General features: G+C 39.6%; 1 protein-coding gene across 6 annotated transcripts in view; it reads left to right on the top strand.

Annotated features, from left to right (window-relative positions):
• The window catches only part of N6AMT1 (N-6 adenine-specific DNA methyltransferase 1), a 302,573-nt gene that overhangs the window by 45,225 nt on the left and 234,763 nt on the right, over positions 1 to 22,585 (top strand). For all 6 annotated transcript variants that reach the window (XR_010111110.1, XR_010111108.1, XR_008622442.2 and 3 more), the window contains one exon: positions 17,403 to 17,471. The gene's annotated coding sequence lies outside the window, so the exon portion shown is untranslated. The remainder of the gene's footprint in view (positions 1 to 17,402; positions 17,472 to 22,585) is intronic.

Genomic DNA, 22,585 nt, shown 5'->3' with positions numbered 1-22,585 from the left:
TTTGTGTACATTAATCTTGTATCTGGAAACTTTGCTGAATTCTTTTATCAGTTCTAGGAGCTTTCTGGAGGAGTCCTTAGGGTTTTCAAGGTAAACAATCATATTGTTAGCAAACAGTGACAGTTTGACTTCCTCTTTACTGATTTGAATGCGCTTTATTTCTTTCTCTTGTCTGATGGCTCTGGTCAGGACATCCAGTACTGTGTTGAAGAGGAGTGGTGAGAGTGGGCATCCTTGCCTTGTTCCTGTTCTCAGAGGGAATGCTTTCAACTTTTACCATTCAGTATTAAGTTGGCTGTGAGTTTGTTGTAGATGGCTTTTATTACATTAAGGTATGTCCCTTGTATGCTGATTTTGTTGAGAGTTTTAACTATAAAGGGATGCTAGATGTTGTTGAATGCTTTTTCTGCATCTATTGAAATGATCATGTGATTTTCGTTTTTAATTCTGTTTATCTGTTGTATCACATTTATTGACTCACATATGTTAAACCATCCCTGAATCCCTGGTATGAAACCCACTTTATCATGGCAGATTGTATATATATATATATATATATATATATATATATATATATATTTTTTTTTTTTTTTTTTTTTTTTTTCTGAGGCGGAGTTTCAGAGTTTTGCTCTTGTTGCCCAGGCTAGAGTGCAATGGCATGATTTCGGCTCACCACAACCTCTGCCTCCCAGGTTCAAGCGATTTTTCTGCCTCAGCCACCCGAGTAGCTGGGATTACAGGCATGTGCCAACATGCTCAGCTAATTTTGTATTTTTAGTAGAGACACGGTTTCTCCATGTTGGTCAGGCTGGTGTCGAACTACCGACCTCAGGTGATCTGCCTGCCTTGGCCTCCCAAAGTGCTGGGATTTCAGGTGTGAGCCACTGCGCCTGGCCCTAGATCTTTTTTATATATTGTTGGATTCAGTTAGTTCGTATTTTGTTAAGGATTTTAGCATCTGTGTTCATCAAGGATGTCGGTCTGTAGTTTTCTTTCTTCTTTTTTTTTTTTTATTTTGAGACAGAGTCTCACTCTGTCGCCCAGGCTGGAGTGCAGTGTCGCTATTTCAGCTCACTGCGAGCTCCGCCTCCTGGGTTCATGCCATTCTCCTGCCTCAGCCTCCAGAGTAGCTGGGACTACAGGCGCCTGCCACCACGCCCGGCTAATTTTTTGTATTTTTAGTAGAGACAGGGTTTCACCTTGTTAGCCAGGATGGTCTCAATCTTCTGACCTCATGATCCGCCTACCTTGGCCTCCCAAAGTGCTGGGATTACAGGTGCGAGCCACCGCACCCGTCCTGTAGTTTTATTTTTTGGTTATGTCCTTTCCTGGTTTTGGCATTAGGGTAATGCTGCCTTTATAGAACAAATTAGGGATGGTTCCTTCTTTCTTTATCTTGTGAAATAGTGTCAAAAGGATTGGTACCAATTTTTCTTTAAATGTCTGGTAGAATTCTGCTGTGAATCTGTCAGGTCCTGGGCTATTTTTTTGTTGGCAGTTTTAAAATTGCCATTTCAATCTCGCTGCTTGTTATTGTTTTGTTCAGGGTATCTAATTCTTCCTAATTTAAGCTAGGAGGGTTTTGTTTTTCCAGAAATGTATGCATCTATTCTGGGTTTTCTAGTTTATGTGTGTAAAGGTGTTCATAGTGGCCTTGAACGATCTTTTATATTTCAGTGATGTCAGTTGTAATATCTCCTGTTTTATTTCTTAGTGAGGTTATTTGGATTTTCTTTCTTCTTTTCTTGGTTAATCTTGCTAATAGTCTATCAATTTTATTTATCTTTTCAAAGAGCCAGCTTTTTGTTCATTTATCTTTTGTATTTTTTTTGTTTCAGTTTCCTTTAGTTCTGCTCTGATCTTGGTTATATCCTTTCTTTGCTGGGTTTGAGTTTGGTTTGTTCTGTTTCTCTAGTTTCTTTAGGTGTGTCCTTAGAGTGTCAGTTTGTGCTCTTTCAGTCTTTTTGATGTGCGTGTTTAGGGATATGAACTTTCCACTCAGCACTGCCTTTGCTGTATCCCAGAGGTTTTGATAAGTGGTATCATTATTGTCATTCAGTTCAAATAATTTTTAAATTTCCATCTTAATATCATTTTTGACCCAGTGCTCATTAAGGAGCAGGCTATTTAATTTCCATGTGTTTGCTGGCTTTGAAGAGTCCTTTTGGAGTTGATTTCCAGTTTTATTCCACTGTTGTCTGAGAGAGTGCTTGATATAATTTTAATTTTCTTAAATTTATTAAGGCTCATTTTATGACCTATTATATGGTCTATCTTGGAGAAAGTTCTATGTGTTGTTGAATAGAATGTGTATTCTGCAGTTGTTGGATGAACTGTTCTGTATATATCTGTTAAGTCCATTTGTTCCAAAGTATAGTTTAAATCCATTGTTTCTTTGTTGACTTTCTGTCTTAATGAGCTGTGTAGTGCTGTCAGTGGAATATTGACGTCCCCCACTATTATTGTGTTGCTGTCTCTCTCATTTCTTAGGTCTATTAGTAATTGTTTTATAAATTTCGGAGCTCCAGTGTTAGGTGCATATATTTTCAGATTTATGATTGTGGTATTTAGGGTTTAGGATTGTGATATTTTCCTGTTGGACAAGGCCTTTTACCATTGTATAATGTTTCTCTTTGTCTCTTTTAACTGCTGTTACTTTAAAGTTTGTTTTGTCTGATATAAGAATATTTACACCGGCTTACTTTTGGTTTCCATTTGCATGAAATGCCTTTTTTTGTTTTAACCGCTTTACTTTAAGTTTATGTGAGTCCTTAGGTGTTAGCTGAGTCCCCTGAAGGCAGCAGATGGTTGGTTGGTGAGTTCTAATCCATTCTGTGGTTCAGTATCTTTTAAGTGGAGCATTTACATCATTTACATTCAATGTTAGTATTGAAATGTGAGGTACCATTGCATTCATTGTGCTCTTTGTTGCCTGTATACTTTGTTTTTGTTTTTTGTTTTTGCTTTTTAGCTTGTATTTTTGTTTTATAGGTCCTGTGTGATTTATGCTTTAAAAAGGTTCTGTTTTGATGTGTTTCCAGGATTTTTTTTCAAGATTTAGAGCTCCTTTTAGCAGTTCTTGTAGTGGTGGCTTGGTAATGGCGAATTCTCTTAGCATTTGTTTGTCTAAAAAAGACTTATCTTTCCTTCATATATGATGCTTAGTTTTTCTGGATACAGAATTCTTGGCTAATAATTGTTTTGTTTGAGGAGTCTGAAGATAGGGCCCCAATCCCTTCTAGCTTGTAGGGTTTCTGTTGAGAAATCTGCTGTTAATCTGATAGGTTTTGCTTGCTAGGTTACCTAGTGCTTCTGTCTCACAGCTCTTAAGATTCTTTCCTTTGTCTTAACTTTGGATAAGCTGATGACAATATGCCTAGGTGAAGATCTTTTTGCGATGAATTTCCCAGGTGTTCTTTGTGCTTCTTGTATTTACATGTCTATGTCTCTAGCAAGGCTGAGGAAGTTTTCCTCAATTATTCCCCAAAATATGTTTCCCAAGCTTTTAGAATTGTCTTCTTCCTCAAGAACACTGATTATTACGTTTAGTTGTTTAGCATAATCCCAGACTTCTTGGAGGCTTTGTTCATATTTTCTCATTTTTTTTCTTTGTCTTTGTTGGACTGGGTTAATTTGACGACCATGTCATTGAGCTCTGAATTTCTTTCTTCTACTTGTTCAATTCTATTGCTGAGATTTTCCACAGCATTTTGCATTTCTAAAAGTGTGTCCAAAATTTCCTGAATTTTTGATTGTTTTTCTTTAAGCCATCTATTTCCTTGAATATTTCTCCCTTTACTTCCTGTATCATTTTTTGGATTTCCTTGCATTGCACTTTGCCTTTCTCTGGTCCCTCCCTTATTAGCTTAATAACTAACCTCCTGAATTCTTTTTCAGGTAAATCAGGGATTTCTTCTTGGTTTGGATCCATTGCTGGTGAACTAGTGTGGTTTTTTGGGGGTGTTGAAGAGCCTTGTTTTGTCGTATTACCTGGGTTGGTTTTCTGGTTCCTTCTCATTTGGGTAGGCTCTGTCAAAGGGAAGGTCTGGGACTGAAGGCTATTGTTCAGGTTCTCCCACGGGTTGTTCCCTTGATGTAGTACTCTCCCCCTTTTCCTATGGATGTGACTTCCTGTGAGACGAACTGCAGTGATTTTTGTCTGTCTTCTGGGTCTAGCCACCCAGTGAGTCTACGCCGTTCTGGGCTGGTACTGGGGGTTTTCTGCACAGTGTCCTGTTACGTGAACCATCTGTCTGTCTCTCAGCCATGGATACCAGTGCCTGTTCTGGTGGAGGGGGTGTGGGGTGCAATGGACTCCATGAGGGTCCTTTGCTTTGGTGGTTCAATGCTGTTTTTGTGCTGGTTGAGCTTCTGCCAGGAGGTGGCATTTTCCAGACAGCATTAGCTGCAGTAGTATGGGGAGGAACTGGTGGTGGGTGGGGCCCTAGAACTCTCAAGATTATATGCCCTTTGTCTTCCGTGACCAGGGTGGGTAGGGAAGGACCATCAGGTGGGAGCTGGGCTAGGCATGTCTGAATTCAGGCTCTCCTTGGGTGGGTCTTGCTGCAGCTACTGTGGGGGATGGGGGTGAGATTCCCAGGCCACTGGAGTTGTGTACCTAGGAGGATTATGGCTGCCTCTGCTGAGTCATGCAGGTTGTCTAGGAAGTAGGGGAAAGCCAGCAGTTACAGGCCTCACCCAGCTCCCATGCGAACTGAAGGGCCCGTCTCACTCCCACCATGCGCCCACCACCAGATGCCCATTCATTTCCAGGTGGAGAGCAATATGGGTTTGAAAACCTGCCTCAGTCTACCCACCTCCACGCTACAAAAGAAAGGGGCTTGGGTCTTCCCTTGCCTTTGGAGTCTGCATGCCGGATTTGTGCCCTCCCCTGAGTTCTGGCCAGGAGGCTTCATCCCCCGTTCTAATTGTTACATAGTTCAGCTAGAGATTTCCTTCTCCCTGTGTAGTTTTATCCCCTGCTTCTCTCCTGTTGGATCCCTGTGGTGACAGGCAGGAATGGCCTGCTAGGGCACCCAGTGAGTTCCCAGAGCCTTTCTGCCACTTCCTCTGCCCCTGAATTTCACTCAGCTCTCTAGATTGACTCAGCTTCAGGTAAAGTAAGAAAATTCTCCTGCAAACAGACCTTCAGCTTCTCCAGTGGGAGTGTGAGTTCAGGAAAGGAGGGTCTCCGTTTTCTGCTTCCAAGGTTGGGGCACTCACAGTTTTGGGGGTCTCCCAGGTCCTGTAGGAGCTGTCTGCTTCCTTCAGAGGGTCTGTGGGTCCTCTCAGGATTGCTGGTTTGTTCTTGCAGTTGATCTGGAGCTAAAATTCACAATGCAAGACTTTGCACACTGCTCTGTCTGGAGTTGCAATCTAGTCCTACCTCCCATCTGCCATGATTGAGCGAGTCTAGGGTTTTTATTGGGGATCATTCACATAGGCACATGACTTGTGCCATTGAAGCTCCAGGCTCCCAGAAGCAAGCATAAACCACGTCGCACAAGTATCCAGACAAACTGGTATAGTATGGCTCAAGAACCCATGTGAGAAAAATACTCTTAGTTCTTGGAACATTCTAACAGTTTAATTCCCAGAAGCTGGTCAAAGAGCAGTCATGAAAACAGGCCTTTCTTGGGAATGTGCAAGGTTTGAACAATTCAGCCCTGCTGAGTTAACTCTTTTCTGCACAGGTAGATATCGTTGCTATACCCATTTTACAGATGAGGAAGCAGAGACTTAAAAAAATTTAGTGACTCACTGCAAATGTAGTGAGAAAACGATAGAGGCAGGATTCAGTCCAACCTTGCCTGGCCTTGTCCAAACCTGAGCTTGTAACTCCGAAGTCCATACTTTTCCCTAAACATGGGCATATGTGGCCTCTTTCCATAAATTTGGAAAAACATTTTTAAGTTAAAAACCTCACAAAGTTAGAAATTTCAAAATGGTAGAGCCAAAAAGGAGGGATAATATAATTTATGTTTGTTTAGTTGAAAAATAGTTTCTGTTTAGTTAAAGCACTGGCATGTACCTGGTAAGTCATTCTTGGTCTTGGACATGTTCTTAGAGTCATTGAGAAAGATCTTGAGATTATGTAACTGCCATTACTGGATTTGTCACATCCATCTGTTTATGTCTCTGCTGTAAAATTATTAGGGCACAGTACTTCTAGGAATGAAAAGATGTGATGTCACCTGCCACTTGGCACATCTCCACATCACATCTCTGGAGCCTGTGGTTGCTTGGCCTTGTGTGTGCAAAGCTATCAGCCCATAGACAAAGCTGGCTAAAATTCTGTGTGGTTTTATTTCTTTCTAATCAAACTATAAGTGGCTTTGTTTCTTTCTGATCAGATATTCTTTTACATAGAAGAGGATAGTAAAAGCGTGGACCTAAGACAGACAATACTACCAATTAGAAAGAGCCAGAGAGAAGACTCAGGACCAAAAAGCCAGTTTTAAGTCTTGACTAATTTTATGACTTCAGGCAAGTCACTCACCTTTTCTGAGTGTTAGTCTCCTATCTATAAAATAAAAAATGCCTACCTACTAGGTTGTTATGAAGACCAAATGAGATAATGTGTTAAAGTAACTAGTTCAACACCTAGCACATGATAGGCACCTAAATAAGACAAAGTCTTTAGCTCAATACCTAGTGCATGGGTGTTACTCCAGAAATATTAGCTGAATCTGAATTTGAGTTCCTTCAGAGCAGGCACTCAATTCATCATTGCTGTTTGATCATACGTATCAATACACGAATGGTTATGGTTAACTTAGTAGTCTGTATGTAGGGCAACACTTGTATGTTAAATCCTCTAGCAATGGATAAGTGAGATAAGCCAAATATTTAGAGTATGAGTATTTGTCACACAGGTTGTGAGAATGGGAGAGTTAATGGTTCTTAGGTGGAACATGATGTTTAGAGAGAGTTTTAACTCTGAATACAGGAGGAGCTAGATCAGAACAGTCTTCTCAATTTATATCATAATACAAGTTCTTTGTTGCAGCAGAATCTACCCTCAATTCAATGATTCATTTGTTAGTTTACTACTGCTATTAAATTTGTGTTCAAAAGAGTTAAAGTATTTCAACATTTTTGCTTCTGGCTCTTATTACTAATTATTTACATCAATGGTAATGGAGACTCTTGGAGAGGTAGAGAGAAGAACAAGAAGACTCCAGGTAACAGAGACACACTCAAGACTGCTCCTGATTGTTATTTCCTCTCTCAACCCAGCTTTGTGATTGTATCACCTTTGGCTAAAACCACATCCTGAAACATGACTGTGCCTCTTTGTACTGCCTCAAGCATATTTGCCCTACAATGTGAGATCTTTTGCCCTTTCCAGGGAAGGATACTTAAGTCCAGTCCTGATAATAAGGCAGAGTGACTCCAGGGAAAAATGCCTGGTGTCTGGGCTCTGCTCTGTTGGGTTTATGATGAAAAACTGCAAATCAAAAAGCTTTATGTACAGTAATGGTGCTTTTAAAGTCTGAGAGTGCTACATAAATATACATTCCTTGTTAAAAAAATAGTTAATTCTCTTTAGCAGTTTGCTAGTATATTAACTTTCACCTCCTACAAATATGATATTTTAGTAAATAGTTATACTATATACCTTACAAAATCTGAATTAAACAGTGTTTTTTGTTTTCTGTCTTGTGTACGTATAGTAAAAATGACACAGAATACAAACAGCTATAGAACATGAGTGTGACAATACTCAGCATATAGGTATTAGGGACCCATCACTGTTTGAAAGGTGATACTGTTCTTTCTTTCTTTCTTTCTTTTTTTTTTTTTTGAGATAGAGTCTCGCTCTGTCACCCAGGCTGGAGTACAGTGGCATGTTCTTGGCTCCCTGCAACTCTGCCTCCCAGGTTCAAGTGATTCTCCTGCCTCAGCCTCCTGAGCAGCTGGGATTACAGGCGCCCGCTACCACGCCCAGCTAATTTTTGTATTTTTAGTAGAGACGGGGGTTTCGCCATCTTGGCCAGGCTGGTCTTGAACTGCTGACCTCAAGTGATCCACCCACCTCGGCCTCCCAAAGTGCTGGGATTATAAGCATGAGCCATAGCTCCCAGCTAATACTGTTCTTTTTTGTGAGTTTTAATCACTAAGTTTCTTCTGTTTGCGTAGCTATGACACATGGCATCCCTCCTGCCCCTACAAATTGATTTCTACTCCTTTACTGAATACCAGTGGTCCTGGGCTCATAAATCTACAAAGTGGAATCCAGAAGAAATCAGAATAAAAGACAATACATATTTTTAAAAATTTTCCACAGATGGATAGAATACTAATTTTCCATTTCCTTTCTTCCTTTCACCTTCTATTCTTTCTGATACCCATCCTTTTTTTTTTTTTTTTTTAAGATGGAGTCTTGCTCTGTCACCCAGGCTGGAGTGCAGTGGCACGAACTCGGCTCACTGCAACTTCCTCCTCCAGGGTTCAAGCGATTCTCCTGCCTCAGCCTCCCAAGTAGCTGGGATTGCATGCGCCTGCCACCATGCCCGGCTAATTTTTTGTATTTTTAGTAGAGACAGTGTTTCACCATGTTAGCCAGAATGGTCTCGATCTCTTGACCTTGTGATCTGCCCACCTTGGTCTCCCAAAGTGCTGGGATTACAGGCGTGAGCCACGCGCCTGGCGTCCATCCATACATTTTTTTAAAAAATAAGCAACATTTTGAAGATATTGTAGAGTCTGTTCTCACACTGCTATAAAGAACTACCTGACCTGGATAATTTATGAAGAAAGAGGTTTAATTGACTCACAGTTCCATAGGCTGTACAGGAAGCATGGCTGGAAGGTCTCAGGAAACTTACCATCATGGCAGAAGGTGAAGGGGAAGCAAGCACGTCTCACCATGGTAGAAAGAGAGAGAGAGTGAAGGGGGGGAAGTGCCACACACCTTTAAACATTTATCAGATCTCGTGAGAACTTACTATCGCAAGAGCAAGGGAGAAATCTGCCCCCATGATCCAATTACCTCCCACCAGATCCCTCCCCCAACATTGGGAATTACAGTTTGACATGAGATTTGAGTGGGGACACAGAGCCAAACCATGTCAAATATTTTCTGCTGTAAGTGTTTGGATGTACCATACCCAGGGTTCTCAGTTTTAGATAACATAATTGTTATCTAATTATACAGATATAAGATATACTCTCAGCCTGGAGGACTAGTCTCTGACAAGAATTCAGGGAGACAAAATGTGGCTAAGATCTTAGTGTAGGAAGAACCCACCCTTCTCTGACTGGGAGCAGACAGATCTTCTCCCTCTTAGGATTCCGTATTGGGAGTTGGGACCTCTGCCTACCATCTTTCCAGGAATTTTCTCCAAATGAACAGGACATTTCATGACAGTTTGCCAAAATGAAACACGTTCATTATAATGGGTATCAATGAAATTTTCACTCTGATATGAACCACATCTTTGTTTTCCAAAGTTTTAGAAACAGAGTGTATGTTCTTGTAAACTAATTGGTCTAGGGAAAATACCTCTTTGAGAGGACATAATTAACTCTCCCTACCCAGATGTCTTAAAATCCATGGAGTTTTTTCTTAAAAAGAATTGCTGCAGCTGAGAATGGCATACTGCCTTAGTCTGTTTTGTGCAGCTGTAACAGAATACCTGAGACTGGATAATTTATAATGAACAGAAATTTATTGGTTCATAGTTCTTTAGTTGGGAAGTCCAAGATTGAAGCACTGGTATCTATCAGGGACCTTCTTTCTGTGTCATCTCATGGTGAAAGGCATAGGATGTCAGAGGGCAAAAAGAGGATGGGAGAGAGGAAAGGTGACTGACCTTATTCTTTTATAAGGAACCTACTTCCACACACTCATCTATTCATAAATGCAGAGCCCTCATGTTCTAATTACTTCTCATTAGAACCTACCTCCCAACAAACACTGTTGCATTAAAGGTTAAGTTTCCAACATATGCTTTCTGAGGGACACATTCAAACCTTAGCAGATACCAAGGGGCAACTCACAACTAACAAGACTTGGGTAATGGTAGATGACTAAGTGCTTACTGTGTAATTAGCAATTTCACTTGTTCTAAAGAAGCATTTCTCAAGAGACAGCTGCAGTCCATCTTCATCAAAATCGTTAAAAATGAAGATTGTTGAGGATCCCTCCAGGCCTTCAGAATTAGAAATTTTAAGAGGAGCCCTTGAAGTCAGCAATTTTTATAAATCCCCAGATGAACTTTAAACCCACTAAAGTTTGAGAAACACCAGGAATGTAAAGGAATGCAGGTCTATTAAAAATTGTTAAAGCTCTTGTTAACATCACTCATTTTCAGCCTGTCCTCTCCCTGCTTATAATGATCACTGTATATATAGTTTTATTAAATATTGCATTTATATTTTACAAAGAAAGATGCTATTCTAAGGCTTAATGAATTAAAAAAAAAACAGGTTGTTGCAGCTGAGCCAGTTTCTTTACAGAGATGGATATTCGTAAAGTGTTAGGTGGCTATTTGGGTGAAAGATCAACAAGCCCACTGGAAACTTTTGGAAGGTGAGCTGGCATGGAATTTCTGGAAGAAAGGGAACATTTTCTGACAGCAGTTGGTCAATGCAGAACTTTCAGATAATGATGGATTGGCAGTCGAAGGGCTACCTAAGCTAAGTGTCACCAAAGTGCCTTTGGTCTGTTTGACCTGCTTAGTGTCTAGTAGCTTCTTAGTTTAGAAAAAACTGAAGGCTGCTTCAATTTATTTACAAATATGTTGTTCAGAACTGGTGCCACTATTATGAGTGTTCACCTAGTAGTTCTTAGAGCCTCATTCGTATTAGAGTTACCTACATTCTCTACTTCTTGTTGGCACATGAAGCATTAAAATGAGGGCTTCAAGGTCACTTTAGAGGAGAAAAGCCCCTCAAATCAACTCCCCTCTTTCCTTAGCTTGAAATCTCTCATGATAAGCCCAACATGTGCATCTAAATCCCACTGCTCCACCCCTTCCTCCTTACTTACTGTGTCACGGGGTTTTAAACCCTTGGAGTTGGGCACATCTGCACACAAATCCTGTTTCCATCACCTGTGGTCTGCAGGCTTTGTGGGTCTTACGCTTATATCAGTTTCGAAATACTCTTTCAAAAATAGATAAGAAAATGTATGACCATGCAAACATGTTTCTAAGAACCCTTTCTGGAACCTTAGAAAAGCCTATGCTAGTGGAGGACTTGTAGCCTGAGCTACAAGGGGTAAGTTACCTGATACTCTACATTACATATACATATATAAGAATATAAGTATACGCACATACCTACATACATACCCCTCAGAGAACTATGGGAATTGACAGAGATGATATATACTGGCTCAGAGCAAGTTTTCAATAAATTGCAGCTGTTGTGGTTAAGTCCCACAGAGATAGGTTCAAATAAAATGGTTGCAAATTATCAACTCAAATAAGGAAGTATTAAAAGCAGCATGCAATTTCTTGTAAGAACTCATCAAAGCAAAAACTAGATGCATGCAATTATAACAGTAGAATACAAATAATCAATATAGACATTCTAATAGTTCACTACATAAGTGATTTCAACATAGTGGTTAAGATCTTGAACATGAAGTGGACTGTCTGTGTTCACTTCCTTGCCCCATCATTGACAGACTGAGGGTAAACTAGTTAATCCCACTGTGATTCATTTCCCCTTGATTTCTAAAGTGGAGAGAGCATGCTGCTTGTTACGCAGGGCTGAGGATTGAGTGGAGTAATGTGTGCAAAACACTCAGTGTAGTGCCTGGCACATAGTAGGTATCACTAAATGGTAGCTGTTGACAGTCTTAGACTCACAATAACATTTGATGAGACTCTGATCTCTCAGAAAAGCAATAATTATTTTTTTCCCAAAAGTGACTCAAAGAAGAAGCTTCTGAGAAGGAAGGACTTAACTGTGGTATCAAAGACAGTTAGTTGCACTGAGAATAATACAAGGCTGGGGAAAATTCTCTCTCATCTGTGCTTCTCTGAGGTTGCATATATCCTTTTATTATAAAACGTCTTAGAGGTACTGCAATTACTTGTTAATTTGTCTGCTTGTTCTATTTGATTACAAATACCTATAAAGCAGTTCCATTAGACTTTGTAGCCTTTCTGCCTAGCATGGGGTCTGGCATTGAGATGGCACATCATAACTATCTGTTGAATGAAAGATTGAATGGATGGGCAAATTCCTGTTTCTTCTGGCATTTTCTCCCAGGTTATCTGGGAGATTTTCAATCTTCTCCACTCTGCTCTGAACTCCCACTTCAGCTCTGGGAGAGTCTCCTCGTCCGATCCCTCTGTTTCAGCCTACTTACTGGATGACATGGCTCATTCCAGAAGGACATAGGGTACTTGCATTTTGAAGATGCTGGTTATGCCAGATTCTCCTTGATCATGAAGACTCAGCACATTGGGACACTCAATTCACTGCGGCTAAAGTTCATTATCATAGTGAATATTTTAAGTGTGATTGAGAAGATTATTTCTACATAAGCAGCATTTTGCAGGAGTTAGTTGCTGGGAGGATGGATTAGTTCAGTGTTTGCTTTCGGATTTTGTGATGGTTTAGGTACTTTCCCTGGTGATGATCCTTGTTACTGTTAAATGTTTTCTGTTATTATTTTTATACAGTCTGTGGATAACGTTAGTGAAGAACATCTTAAACATCTCTCATGATTAGTAGGCTGTGTTCCTGTCAATAGTGGCCCTCATGCTCCCCATTCTGGTGGAATATTAATATTTGGTTATGAAAGAGATTTGAAATAACTCTGGCATGCTGGGAATGACACTAAGGATCTTAGGTGAAATCCACATTCCCAACAGAGAGATTCTTTCCCCAGATTTAAATGTCCTTTAGTGTTTTAGTCATTTTGAACTGTGTGTTCATTCCACTTAGCTTATTTTTGTGTGTGAAGGGAAACCAAAAGAACATGGGAGACTCTGCTAATATTTACAAGTGGGTTTTAGTTCCCCTACTGACGTGTACTTATCAGGGCTCTTTAAGGCTATACTTACAATGAGATCTTAAGTGTGTGTGATGATTGTCAAAAGGCAGTGAGAGAGACTTCCATCTACGGGGTGTCTGGATGGTTCTGTTTGTGCTGAACTTTTCCACTTTCATGAGTTTAGAAAAACTGCAGGCCTGAGGAGTCATTTAACGTGTTTTGCCCATTTAAAGCAAATGCATTTCAGCATTTATAGACAATATTTCTGGGTGCCCTTTTATCCTCTCTTGAAGGCTATAGGTTGCAATGAGCATCCTGGCTCTCTGCCTCGTTTTCCAGCTGGCTCCTCCTCTTCTCATGTGTGCTTTCTTTCCTTATGGCTGGAGCCAACTGACCCAGAGATGTAGGTGGATCTAGGCTGTAGTCTTCTAAGAGCACAATTAGGGTGACCAGATGTCTTAGGACTGAGGGGTTTCTAGGCCCTGCACTTTCAGTGCTGAAGTAGGGAAATTCCTGGGAAAACTAGAATAGTTGGTCACCCAACTTTTATGGTTGTCAGGGGATCTTTAAAATTCCTAATTCAGGAACTCCAGTGACTGACCATTAAGTCTGTGCTCCTCAATGATTGCTTACGCATTGAATTTTGCCTTGTTCCTAAGGCCAACACCACACCTTGCACCCACATCCAGTAGAAAGATCTTGGTCATACTTCTTTAAGATGGAGCTCCTGTTTTGTTTATCTGCCTAGTACTCCAGATCCTCTTAGCCTGGTCCTGCCATGTTAGCTCACATTTGCTCAGTGCTTTGAGTCCTGCCTTTGGTCCCTAGCTCATATCTCTGCCTAATGTGGCCTGCTAGCTCCCTGGTGCCAAGACATCACCTTCACACCTATTACTTATGCTCAGCTGAAAGTCTAGACTAGCACCTAGAGCAGTGGTTCTCAAGGCGTGATCCTGGGACCAACAGCATCAGCATTACATGGGAATGTGTTAGAAATGCAAATTCTAGGCCTCTCTCCAGACCTACTGAATCAGGAACTCTGGAGGTGGTGCCCAGCAATTTGTGTTCTAACAAGCCTTCCAGGGGATTGTAATACACACTCAAGTTTGAGAGCCTCTTCCCTGGGTCATGCACTGTGCCTTCCCAGCTAGACTTCAAAGCCTGAAGCCAAGTCTGCCCACCTTCATGGATCTTTAGATTGTCCCACTCCCTGCCCATTGCTGGCCTGGCTGATCTTCCTAACTAACCTTAAACTCCCATTCCTGCATAGATCTTCAAAGCAGTGTTTATTTCCACTGCTGATAGGGACTGTCCAGGTTTGCCCGAGACGGGTTAACTGGGCACAGGACTTTCAGTACTAAAACTGAGAACATTCTGGGCAAACTGGGAGGGATTAAAAACCCTAACTGAGCAAGCCTATTAATACATTCAGTGATGTTGCCTTATGGAGACAGAAAAATGGAGAAATAGAAGGAGGATTATTGACCCTTTAGGATATTCCCTTCTTTATAATAACAACAACAAAAAAGCCAAGAGGAAGACTGTCCATTATGGAGTGTGGATGGACTACTTATTTGAATAATTTTTAGTATTGAATAGGCTACATTTCAACTAGGACTGTTCAAAGACTCTCTATCTCTCTCTCTCTTTTTTTATTTCTGGGAAGCAACTCCAGTGAAATCAGAATTTTAGAATGAATTTGTTGTGTGATCTCAGGCAAAGTACTAATCTTTTGCTTTATCTATAATTGGAATACTAATACGTTTTTCTTCTGATTACATTACAGTAGATGAATTGAAGACAAATGAAATTATGTGCTATCTGTAAAAATTGTTTCTTGCATGGGTGCTATATAAATATGTAATTTTTAAAACAATAACAAATTCATACACACACACTTTTCAAAGGGAACATGAAGTCTTTTGCAAGATATGAGAGGAAATCAAAGGTAGTATCTGACCACTTCAGATAGAAGTGATTTCTTCCTGTCGTAAATTCTGATAGAACCTAAAGTCTAGAACCATGGTTCACAGCCTTGGATGCCCATTAGAGTCACATGTGGACTTAACAACGACAACAACAACAGCAGCAACAACAACAACAATGACTGATGCTCAGGCTCCCCCTTACCCCAGAGGGTCTGATTTAATTGGTCTGCTGTGGTACTAGGTCATTGGTGGTCTTAAATTCACTAGGTGATTCAAATGTGCAGCCAGGTTTGAGAATCCTGAGTCTAGAATAGTTCTCAAACATTACTCATAAGCATCATTTGGGAGAAGCTTATAAAAAAATGCAAATTTAGCCCCCTCCTCCAATCAAGTAGATCTGGGGTGGGATTCAGGAATCTGCTTAATACACAAGCTTACCTGAGGGTTCTGATGGAGATGATTGGCAGATCAGGTAACTTTTAGAAACCTTCTAGAAACCTTCAACTGTGACTTCTTTTTTTTTTTTCACAGTATGTAACACATGGTTAGTAGAGGGGTAACATATGGCAGGTACTTAACATGTGCTGAATGAAGTTTGCTGATTTATGTCCAAGAGACAATGATTTTAGCTCTTAGATTGTAGGGTGCTAGGTCCTAGGATTTGCGGGCTACTTTTTAACTTATCTGTGTCTCAGTTAAGTCTGATACAGACAAGGTAATATAAGAGCTCAGTATACATCTCTATAGTGCTCAGATCCTTACCCAGTTGGAAAATGCCCCAACAGTAGGAAGATAACCCCACATTGCGGATTAGGTTGTAACCGAGCTTTGTGTTTCAGTGTCTGAGATGGTTCAGTGGAAACAGAGATCCCATGTAAACTTTAAACAACAACAACAAAAAGCACCAGCCAAAAGAAATTAGCAGAGCACACTGTGATATCCAAATCTATGTTTTTATAAAATGATTTTTCTTTCTCTTAGAACCTAATTTTTATGCTCAGATTCAGCAAACAACGATCTATTGAGTTTTCTAAGTGTTATCATGGACTCGGAGATGAAAATCCCCAGAGCACTTTGAGCTTTCCTGTTGAAAAATCACAACAGAAAAGCAAAGCCTTGGATATAAAACTGTCAAAAGCCTTTGGATATAAAATTGTCAACTTGGCAGTTTAACAAGGCCCACCCTGTTTGCAGCAAAAGGCCAAAAGTCCAAGACAAGCAAAGGCCTATAGCAATCACTTAATAGAATTAACCCTGCTGCCCTGTTCACATTACAGTGCATTTGTCAAGCTTGATAGCCATCTCTCTTCCTGGAGGAACCAACTTTTTTTTAAGTTGACTTTTGTTTTCTGAGCCATGCCAACATTCCAGCCACATGAGAGAGCCTGAACAGATTTAGACCCCAAATTCAAAAATGCAAAGTACTGTTTGTACTACAAACATACTACAGTTGTCAGCAAGCAGTACACAAACACATTAGAAGGGGTGAATGGAAATCGAATGGACGTTAATATCTGGGATTAGCCATCAGGTGGAATGCTACATTTCAGAAGGTCCATCTGAATTGTAATGGGCTTCCCAAAAGTTTATATATCAAGTCATTATGGCACAGAGCTTTGTTGATGCTAATTACAGCAGCTCAGCTAGATAATTAAATATAACCTTCAGTAATAACTGGGGAAAGGAATGGCTCCAGCTGGAGTTCCTCAGCTTTTTCATAGCAAAGCTAGTCTAGCAATCTAACAATTATGAGGGCTCAGGGATATATATATGTATATATATATATATATATACACATATATATATATATGTGTATATATATATATATACACATATATATATGTATATATATATATATATACACATATATATATGTATATATATATATATATACACATATATATATATATATGTGCATTGTAGCCACTTTTATGGTGTGGCTCATTTAAGGAAATAAACTAGGGAAATTCCTTACATATTTTATTCCACACATGTTCTATAATTTTTTTTGTTGCAATTGGTCTCCTATAATATCTTTTTAGAACATGAGCCAAGAAATTCAGCATTTTTAAAGCAAATTACTATTTCATATGATGTGTGATTTAAATTGTGGGTATCTTAATATTGTAATAGGACTTGGACCACAATTGCCAAATGATTAAAATAGTCAAACCTTATATTCTGCTCAATTTGGAATGATATCATTAGGTAAATTTGTAACTGCTAAGGAAATGAAAAAATACTTTATTTTCTTTGTCCCAGATGGTATATAAGATACCTCCCTGAGTGCTTCTAAACTGATTGGCTCCACTACAAGTCAAAAAGGAAAATGACTTTTCAGAGTGTGGCTAAACTAGTGATTGGAATTCTGTAGCAGAATAAAATGTCCATAAAAGGGAAGCAGAGAATGTAATATTCTACATGATAGAGTATCTCTCTTCTTTGCAGTTGTTTGTCCGTATTGCCTCATTCAATTATACTGATATTTGTGTTTATCTCACTTTTTGGTCCTCCAGGAGGTATTACTGAAGTAAACTTCCAGTATCCAGATCCAAAGCAGTGGACAGTGAAAATAACCGGAACTAGTAAGTGTTGCCACTAACAAATGGAGAAAGGGCAAGGTCTTGAAATACCTTCTGATGTGTAAAAAAACCTTCTAAATTATACTTTAATTTGAATATATTTGGTTATATTACATTTTTCTTTGAAGATTGAGCCACCAGTATATTCTAGCAGCAAACAGATGTCAGAATTGTTGTTTTTATTATTAGCGATTGGGGGAGGGGCACTGGAAATTCTTGGGAAGAGTATTCTTGGGTTTTGTGAGACTGGAAATTTGGCAGAAGTCTACTGATTTTTTCAGATAAACATTTTAGCTTCTTTTCTTTGGTACTCTGCCATTGAACTTTCATTTAGATTGTTAAGATAAAGGGGTGCGGTGGAAAAGTGGTATGAGTTTATAGACAACAATCATTGTTATTCCTCCTTCCAAATTCCTCAAACTAGGGAAGAGAAACTAGAATTTACTAAGTATCTATTGAAAGTAAGTTTCTTTCACATAGGTCAACTCATTTAAATATTTCCAGCAGATTATCCAGTTTTGCTATTATCTCCACTTTTACAGATAAAGGAATAGAGGCTCAGAGAGGTTAAGAATCCCGCAGTGGGGCAGCAGAGATTCAGATTGAGGTTGCCGATTCTGGAGCCCACAGCCTCTCCCTCTGTGGTGCAGTGTAATTAGTGCTAGATAATGGAATAGGTTTTGGAAGGTGTCAGTGAACCAAATGGAGGGGGCCGGGGTGGGGTGATGGTGGGTGGAGTGGAAGGTTGGCAGGAAAAATCTTCAAAAAAAACTGAACAACGGAGTAAGTCCAAAGTCAGACAAAAACTGCATTTCAGGCATTTATTGTTTATGCTTTACTATCTTTATTAAGAGTCACAGAAGTATAAATATAAGAAATGAAAACATTTGGTTTATGGAAAAGTAAGAAGAGGAAAGGAATACACTGATAGGTAGGGGAGAATGCTCAGACAACTGGGATACCTTTGGAATTCAGCCCTTGATGTACGTGTCGAGAAACCACTTTACTTGTGTATTTCACATAGGAGGTAAAACAAAAACATATGATTGCTTCAGATTCCCTGCATTTCAGCTTCCCCACATTTTTATAAGACAAAGAAAACCCCCTATGGAAGACATTCAAAAAATAAGAGCCAGAAATATAGTAACCCAAAAGTTACACACTTTTTATATGGGTGAAGGGAAAGCTTGGAAGGTTTGCTGAAAAATCAACTCACAAAAATTTAGATTAATAAAAGAAAAGGCACACAGATTTATTACTATTATGTGCATGAAGGGAATCTCAGAGTGATTGTCCAATATTCCAATGGGATACAGGTGTTTATATGCTCTATTTCTTAGGGGGAATGGAGATGGGGAAGTGTGGATAATTTTAGGGGGATAATAAATGATTTTTAGGGGAAATCAGTGGGCTTGAAGAACATACAGTGGTCTCTTGGGCCCACAGAGCAGTCAAGGTTTTGTGACAAAAGTCTGTTGAGGTCTGTTGACAGACTTTAGTCTTCCTTCTTGCAATATGGGTTCAGTTAATGAAAACTCAGGGAAGGGACCAGAGGTCATTGTTTTCTTCTTTGGTAGGTCCAGACTTTAGGCAGATGAGGGAACTTCAGCTTGTGTTTGGGAGAGGCAGAGGATTGAGAGGCAAGAGGTAGGGGAGGAAAACAATTCCTCTCTTTATGGGTCTCTCTGGTCTTTATGTAGATAGGGAAAAAGTATTTTCTAAAATCTGTTGATCTCTAAAGGCCTTTAGTTCAAAATACTCATTATACTAGGGAGCCATATTTTGGGGTCAAGTTCCCTGAACTTCACTTTAAAGCATTTGTATATCATGGTGAAATCTGGAGATTTTCTTGTACATTTAACTTTCTATGAAAAAGACATAAATTGTTAACCCATGAATTCATATCACTTAATAAATTGACAGCCAGAATGATATTTCTGAGGCATTTTTACAATAAGAACTCATTGGTTAAAAAGTCATGTACCTTAGGTGAGATAAAAGTACTAAGTAAAGGACCTGGGAAGACTTGGTAAAGAAATCGTTAGAAAATAAAGGTGGAGCCAGGCGCAGTGGCTCATGCCTGTAATCCCAGCACTTTGGGAGGCCGAGGTGGGTGGATCACGGGGTCAAAAGATCGAGACCATCCTGGCCAACATGGTGAAATTCCGTCTCTACTAAAAATACAAAAAATTAGCCAGGCATGGTGGCACCCGTGCCTGTAGTCCTAGCTACTTGGGAGGCTGAGGCAGGAGAATCGCTTGAACCTGGGAGGCAGAGGTTGCAGTGAGCCGAGATCGCGCCACTGCACACTCCAGCCTGGCGACAGATTAAGACTCTGTCTGAAAAAAAAAAAAAAAAAAGGAAAAGAAAAATAAAGGTGGAAAGCTGAAAGAACTCTTTGGTAAATCCTCCACTAACTAGAAAATTCAGTAAGCCAAAAGATTGCCCAAATATTCTCATGTATTTGAGTTAATCGAATTTTTTGGTTATATAACTTTTACCTATGCTTAAATAAAAAAAAGTTAAAAGACTTCCTATATAAAGCATATAAAAATATGTATAAACACATGAATGGCATAGATTTAAATGACCAGGGCCTCTTTTTTTTTTTTTTGAGCTAATAAACTGCATGGTTGCTGTGTAGTTTAGATGGCACATTTTGACTCAGCAAAATGAAAGACTTTATGTATCCTTACGTCATGGGTATCCAACAATACCCATCTAGTTTTACTTGAGGCTTTTCTATACCCTATTATTTGTTGGCTTTTCCTTGAGCAACTACCAGAGCTTTGAGAATTTCCAGCTTCTTTGAGTATTCACTAACTGAGGGTAACGAAAACATTAATGACTGATTATAGATAACCCACAGTTCTTAGGCTTGGAAATGGTAAAGACAGGACATGTGAGGAAGAACATTGAAAACAAAACAGCAAATATAGGTCTTAGGTCAACATACCAAAAAGCAACTTTTACATTAGCCAGAACATTCCTCTGTAATTATGTTACTTCTGGCACTAAGAAATGAATCCTAGTTTGTTTCTTTCTAGTCCACTTTTTTGTAGGAATGATCTGACATGATTTGGGGAGGCCATGAAAACCACAGTTCTTTGCCTCAATGTGGTAGCAGTTAATGGTGAAGCTAGGCTGATGCTGAAAGAGCTTATTATTGAGCCCCATGGACTGTGATGCAGTCCCTGTGAGGCTCCAGGGAAACTGCAGTGGGGCCCAAGTGTGGCAAGCCCATCAGGCCAACTCCTTCCTGCAGCTTTCTAAGATATGGATTGGCTGAAAATTCCTAAGGAGAGGGTGGGCAAAGAAGGGGAAGGAGAGAAAAACACAAGGTGCTTTGGAGGTGAGGAGGGTCTCAGGCTCTGTCTAGACATTGCTCTATATTCCTGTCTGTATTAGTCAGGGTTCTCTAGAGGGACAGAACTAATAGGATATACATATATACATATATATATGAGTTTATTAATGAGTGTTAACTTACACAATCATAAGGTGAGGTCCCACAATAGGCCATCTGCAAGCTGAGGAGCAAGGAAGCTAGTCCAAGTCCCAAAACCTCAAAAGTAGGGAAGCCAACAGTGCAGCCTTCAGTCTGTGGTCAAAGGTCCAAGAGTCCCAAAGCGGAAAAACTTGGAGTTCCATGTTTGAGGGTAAGAAGCATCCAGCACGGGAGAAAGATGGAGACCAGAAGACTCAGCCAGTCTAGTCCTTTCACATTCTTCTGCCTGCTTTTTATTCTGGCCACATGGCTGCTGATTAGATTGTGCTCACCCAGATTGAGGGTGGATCTCCCTTTCCCAAGTCTACTGACTCAAATGTTAATCTCCTTTGGCAACACCCTCACAGACACACCTAGAAACAATACTTTGCATGCTTCAATCCTGTTAAGTTGACACTCAGTATTAACCATCACACTATCCGTATGTGCAGATGGTTGGTCACCAAGGGAGGGTTGACTTATTTATCTACATGGCAATTTTGCAAGATTTTATTAATTCCATTTTAACAATGGACACACCAGAGCTCCGAGATAGTAACTGTCATGAGTAAGGACATACAGCTAGTGAATGGGAAGCTGGGACCTGAGCCCCATCTGTGTTTTTGATTACTGCACTGTCTCCCAACACTAATGGCCAAGGGATAGAAGGCACAATTGAGAAGGGTCAGTGTTCCCTGCTACTTTTATAGACAAATTTTCTTCACTCCATCAGACATTTATTAGCAGTTACATGGTATAATTACTACTCTCAAGGAAATCCTTCATTTTCCTTTCTTAGTGACTTTCAAAGTGTATATATTTCTCAAAAATGAATACTTAAGCTTATGTTTTTCAGTTGAAATCTAGAGTTAGTAAACAGGATCCCCAAATAAGAGAAGAGTGTTCCCATTTTTGTCCTCTTTGCCCAACCCTACACCTATCATGGAGAGATCACTTGTAATTTTGTTTATAAAAGGTAATTAAATAAAAATAATACATCAATAACTTTTGAAATAGCTACTTTTTTCTTTGTTTTCTACAATTTATTGTATTCTATATCTTCCTCTTCATTATACATTATCTTTAGTTTTTTTGGAATACATCCTTGAGAAACTATTTCAGAAAGGGTAAACAAATAAGCTTTCTGAGTCCTTGCATATCTGAAAATGTCTTTATTTTGTGTTTGAAATTGGGCTGGAAATGGGATTCTAGGTTCAATGTGAATTTTTCTTGAGAATTTTGAATATAATATTCCAACATTTCTTAGCACCCAGTGTTGCTGTTGTGATTACAGACAGTAATCTAATTTTCATTCATTAGTTTATAATTGCCACCCCACCCCCTGCCCAACTGGAAGTGTTTAGCATTTTCTTTTTCACTGGATTTTGAAGTTTCACGTGGATGTGTTTTACTGTGCTTCTTTTATTCACTCTGCATGACATATGATGGTCCATTTGAATGAAAAGATTCATGTGTTTCTTCAGCTCTGAGGAAATTTCTTCAGTGACTTCTAAGTTATCATCTCATGTCTTCCATTTTCTCTGCTTTCAGTCTGGAGCACTTACAGGCAGCTGCTGAAGCTCCTGGATGCACCCTTCATGCCTTCTAGCTCTTCCTTTGTGCTTTCTTC

This window comes from Pan paniscus, chromosome 22 (genome assembly GCF_029289425.2).
Source record: "Pan paniscus chromosome 22, NHGRI_mPanPan1-v2.0_pri, whole genome shotgun sequence".
Lineage (NCBI taxonomy): Eukaryota > Metazoa > Chordata > Mammalia > Primates > Hominidae > Pan > Pan paniscus.
This window is presented reverse-complemented; position numbering and strand designations above follow the sequence as displayed.